The sequence below is a fragment of the Fulmarus glacialis genome, unplaced genomic scaffold (genome assembly GCF_000690835.1).
Source record: "Fulmarus glacialis isolate BGI_N327 unplaced genomic scaffold, ASM69083v1 scaffold12495, whole genome shotgun sequence".
NCBI classification, from domain to species: domain Eukaryota; kingdom Metazoa; phylum Chordata; class Aves; order Procellariiformes; family Procellariidae; genus Fulmarus; species Fulmarus glacialis.
Window position 1 is genome coordinate 45792 of NW_009214971.1, and position 5681 is coordinate 51472.

Consider the following 5681-nt stretch of genomic DNA (forward strand, 5'->3'; position numbering starts at 1 on the left):
ACTCCGCCTAGGTAAAAGCAGAAGGATTTTGCACATCAGCAATAGGTCAGCTCTTCCAAGGAAGATGAATGTGAAGTAACACCAAAAGCCACATTTAAAATTGCTCGTGCTCACTTCTGTTTCGCTGCTATGTTCTTGTCTCTTCCAAGCAAATCAAGAAGTAATCATGCACAGTTCCTGACATTCACACAACACGCTCCCCCTCATATCTGCAAGGCAACAGGCATGGGCAGACAAGCGGGTTATCGCTGAATGCGGGGGGTCTTCCCCTCTACCTCCCAGCCAGAAGCCTTACCCCTCAGGGACGAGCCTGGGGGCCCATTCACAGGGATCACTTTACAGGCTGGGCTGCGTGTGGACTCCCACACGATGCACCAAGCGGGGCGGCTGCGTGTGATTCTTACAGATGCTGAAGGAACGCTTTTCTCAAAAGGTTCCCTTCATTTTAAAGTGACGGCTGGCAAAGTCATCTAAAGAATCAAGTACCATGAGGGGGTGGAAGCCCGCACAATGCTGTTTTGATCTCTCCTCAGTGCTGATAAAAATGCAGGAAGAGACGTGACAACCAAGTGCCAGCAATGTGCGTCCTTCGCATCCCCCAGGGCCTTGCAGCCGGCCAGCTGTCCCCCTGCAGCATGTGAGCCTGGGTGCGTCCCCAGGCACGGCACGGCTGGCCTTCGGTTGCTTCAGTCACCAACGCTAAGGAAGGCCTCCGTCAGCTCTTAGGAGAAAAAAAACACACTTACAACCTTATTTAAAGCATATAATGGTGCAATGGAAAGTCAAAGCAGGGGATTAGCGATCAAGTACCCTGAACATGCCACACAGACTGTCCTTCGCCCCAGTCTTTGGGCTTGTCCTTAATCCTCCCTCTGCTTTCCAAGGGGCATCTCTCCCCCTGCTCCAGCACTCATCTCCGCAGTTTCTAACTCCTCCTGTGAGAACAAGGAGCAGCACTGGACCTGTGTACCGCTGAAGACGCCTGCAGGACAACCTTGACTACCTATAAAGCATAAATGCGAAAGGAGGATATGATGCATCTTTAAAGTCTTTGTCTCACTGAAAATTTCACAGCACAGCACGTCCTGAACAACTCAGTAAATAGATTAAAATGCTCTCTGCAGATGTAAACCAGAGACCAAAAGGGGACTCTCCTAGTACTGCCTAAGACTGTGAAAGGAAACGATACAGGAAAATGTAGAAAGTAAAAAAAATGATTGTTAGGGTCAGATCCTTTATTAGCACAAGTTATCACTGGCACCAGCTGATGTTCTACAACACGGAAAAGCACTGGCAGAAAGTGAGAGGTAGAACCATTTCACCAGTAGGTTTTCCATACAGATTTCAGAAGCACAGGTCATTCTCTCATCACCAGCTAAAGGAAGAAAGAAAAAGGGACATTCTTTTCCTTTTAACATTTGTTGTGACAGGATTGTCTTAAGGAAATCTGAACTGGAGGTTTACAGAGGGCGAGCTGAACCGAGCACCGTTTTACCATTACATGTGTAGATGTGTTTAAAACAGAGCTCTTTTGTTAAGTTCCTTGCCCAGAGAAACAAGGAAGCTGAACGCTGCCGGATGGGAAGTTGACAAAACTGTTTATTAAGAATAACCCGCATTCTTGCCTTTTCCGTTGCAGAGATTTAAAGACTTTCTTTGTATTTTCAAGTAGTACGAGCCCCCAGCACTATTTTTTTGCTTGGGAAAGCACACTGAATGATCACAAGCAAAACACGTTATCCCTTGATTTGATCCGTAAAAAGCTGCAAGGGAGCTGCGTAGCCAATCTTCCGAGCCACAGGTATTTTAAACCCTTTTGGTCGACATCCTTGTAATAATACAACACGTGGACAGCAAAGCTATGAATTTAAGTCAGAAGACATGCCGTACCAGCTCAGTGCAGGATAACCTTGCATTGTTTCCACACCTACCTGATCCTGGAAATGTGGATTAAGGGTAACCGAATCTTAGCCGAGCTTAAGCCAAGAGAGGAAGCGTTGCGGTACACATGATCTCCAGCTAATGTTGCAGACTCACGCAGGTGATCTCCAAGGAGGCGGCAGGATGGAAGTATGGAGGATCTCTGCGCACACGCGTGCACCGAAAGGCAGAGAACAGGGGGCCTGATCCAGTCTCCACTGAATCAACTGAAAGACTCTCCTTGAGATGGAGCGCGGAGGTTGTAAAAGAAAGGCACAGCCGATGCTGCCACTGCCTGTGTGTGGGTGTTCGGGGAACACCAAGAAGTTCCTAGCTTCAGCCTTCTGTAACACCTGAAAGTAGCACCTTTCTTCACCCTACTTCCTTAAGCTTAGTTTATAATTATTATTAGGGAAAAGGACTGGAACTGGAGTGCGATATGACAGTGAGCACCACAGTGTCTAAAGGAGAACAGCTGTCTCCTGTTACAGATGGAGGGGGAGCTGGACATGTTTAATCTGCCAATTTTGCAACAGCTTTTGGTTACACTTATTTTACTGCAGAGCACAATAGGGAAGCAATAAAAACCAGTGCAAGATTAAACTCTTTTTGGCAAGTGGGGCAGAACTGTTTTTGTAAAGCCCACAACGTCAGATCCTGATTCATCCCAGACAAACTGGCTGAGTGATAAAACTTGCAAATGCAGCAGCTAATTCCTGACTTGAGTAAAGACAAATAAATCATTAGATCTTTAACTGGTACAAATTTGGTGTAGCTCAGTAGCTCAGCCTTCAACAAAACCAGGGGCAACAGCTGACACTTTGTTCCAGGAGGTTGTAGGATTTCCAAATGCAAGACTGTAATAATAATAATAACAACAACAATAACAACAATAACAAAATGACCTCATCCCCTTATCCTTTACACTAGTTCCTCAAGGGCTGCACCTGTACCATAGTCGCGAAAGCATCTGGACAATCTTATTACTGAAAAATTCTCCACTTCAGAAAACGGAGAAAGTGATCCCTCTGTTGTAAATGCCAAGGCTGGAAAAGAGAATCCCGGTTCCTCATGGACACCTCCAGTGATCAGATAACCTGGGCATCCAGCTCAGGTTGGCACCATGACAAATGCCTCAGAGCAAGATACCAGAGAAGCCAGTGGACCTTGCTGCCATGCTGGCATCTAAATAGGCTCCACGGCAGCTGTAACACTGATTACGTACCAGATACTGCCAAATTCACATCGTAAACTGGAAAAGCAAAGGGAAAAGAATAGTCTTTAATCTTGTCCAGCTGCTGTTATCTGGGTGCTCCTTGTTGCTATACTAGTCACAGCATTTTCAGACAGAAACGTGACCGGCACATTAGCAGTCTCCTCTAACGCAGTCTGGCAAAGGCTTGATGCAGTCTGGGCTGCGAGTACCATACTGACATTTCTGAGGCCCTTTACCATTAATAGCTCTTTAGCTCTCTCTTATTAGGAAGAGCTGAGCGTGTTCTTCTCTGTAGATTATTTTTATGCTTTGTATGCAAAACAGTAATGGAACTTTATAAAGATACCTTGGCACTAACTCTACAAATGAATCAGCATCTAAAGAACAGCCACCTGAAGCTTTCTTCACAGTATAACTGAAAGGTTGATTTATCTTTTTCCCAAGGTTACAAACTAAAGTGTTTCCCAGAACAATGTATTCGGTCTAATTTCCATTCTTTACATACTGTTCTCACTGATGCCAGAGTACATGCACAACCTGAGTGCTTTGCAATTCAAATGTACTCCAGCCCAGTGTCCTCCAAGAGCGTACAGATACTTCTGTGTAAAAAGGCCCGTCTTTAACCAAAGCAAACAACCTAGCTTCTTCAAATTGCCATTTTCATTTTTTCTATATTTGCCTAGAAAAGTTTCCCTTTAATTAAACTTCCAAATGGACCAGTTTTGGGGGGGAAAAAAAAAAAGAAAAGAAAAAGAGAAAAAGACGTTCAAATAACCCGTGCAGACTCCTCTGCTCCAGGTTTCCGACAGCAGCCTCCAGGTTGCCAGCAACCAGCGGCACGCTTTGGCTGAGGAGCACAGCAATACAGCAATACCGACCGCTGCTGCCACGACAAGAACTGCGGAAGGATGACTGTCGTTATGCCCAATTTATGGGACTGGTTTCTATGTTGGGATGAGAAGCAGGAAGGAAGCAGTTCCCTCCCCTCACATGCCATATCCTGGTCTTTCACGGAGCAGGATCCTGGGGCACATCATAGGAGGTACTTGCTGTGCAGATTAGACATAGCGTGAGAGTATCAAAGCAAGCTGCTGAAGCTAGAAGAGAAGGATTTCACATGGAAAGCACCTTCTCTTAGGAAACACAGACTGAATTTTATCCTCGCAGACAATAGCAGGCTGTAACTCAGACTTTTAGAAAGCTAATGAGTGAAAGCCGGGGAGGGGATGTTGTGGCTGATCAATTAGCAACTCAGAGTCATCAATGCCCCAATAAACTGATCTATTTCTACTGCAACACACCCACAGAGCTTGCGGGGAGTTAAGTTTTCATCAGTCTCACGTCTGTCGAACACATTATCCAAGATGGCTGAATAGAGACCATTTGTGAACAATTCTTCTTTTACCACTGACCTTGTGCTCATTTCTTCTCTGCCCCAGCAAGCTTCAAAAATCCTCCTCAGCAGAGACGGGTAACGCTGAAGATAAAGGCAGCAAAACCTTTCAAGAAAAGCATCTCTCCCCAAGGAGCAGAATCCATCTGCGGTTCCAGGCGGGAGCAGCAGTCACTGGGACACATTCTCCATGATCTGCAGGGATGGTTTTGACTAGCTGCTGGTGTTAATGGGCCCAAAAAAGATGGGAAGACATAGAGAAGAGACCTAAGGCCAAGAGGGTCACTCTGTGCCACCGCAATCCCTGTGGATGTGCTTTCCCCCAGCAGCCGTGTGGTCCAGGTGGCTATGTGGGAGGTTCCCGGAGCTGGAAGGAATAGCCATGGCCTGGCCTGTTCATCTGGGGAGGTAGGAAAGGACGGGGGCCCTGCAGCGGAGACCCTCCTCCTGTAGAAGAGAAGAAAGATTTGGATGCAAGTGCAAAGTTTGTGCCTCTCAGATCCGATCCCAGGCACTGAGTCACAAGAGAGAAAGCCAAGAAGGCAGCTGGCCGTCTTTACCATGTCATCCTCGCAGTGGTTAAGATTTCAACCTAGTGATATTTCTAACCTAACAAAAAGTATATGGCAGGGATAGTATGACCTGAGCCGCACCCTGATGCACGGTGCAGTAGGCTCTTTCTATATGGAGAGATCCTGATCATAGCAATTCATGTGTACCCTCCCAGGGTGACTGAGTACCTGCATCAACACAAAGCATAAACAACGATGTGAATTTTCACTGGTGCGGACCTGTCTCCAAGATGGCGACATCTAAAAGGAGTGCTAGCATAACAAGCATGCGTTCTACAGACATCCTAAAGCGTTGCTGCAGTCCCTATGCCTAGCTATTAAGCATGAGATGAAGGGAAAATTAAAGCACTCAGAAGCCTATTAGGATTTCGACAGAGCGAGGCCACAATCTACTCAAAGCAATGTCGCTCTTAATTAAGGTTCAGTCATGGTTCTAAAAATAAGCATAACAGACGAGGCCAATTAGAAAAAAGTCGGACCATAATGGCGTCAGCTTGATGTGTCTTTCATTGAATCTGTCTTTTTAGGCTCACAGAGCCGTTCTGGTAAATTCTGGGGCAGGAGAGATCTGGAGTGAGCT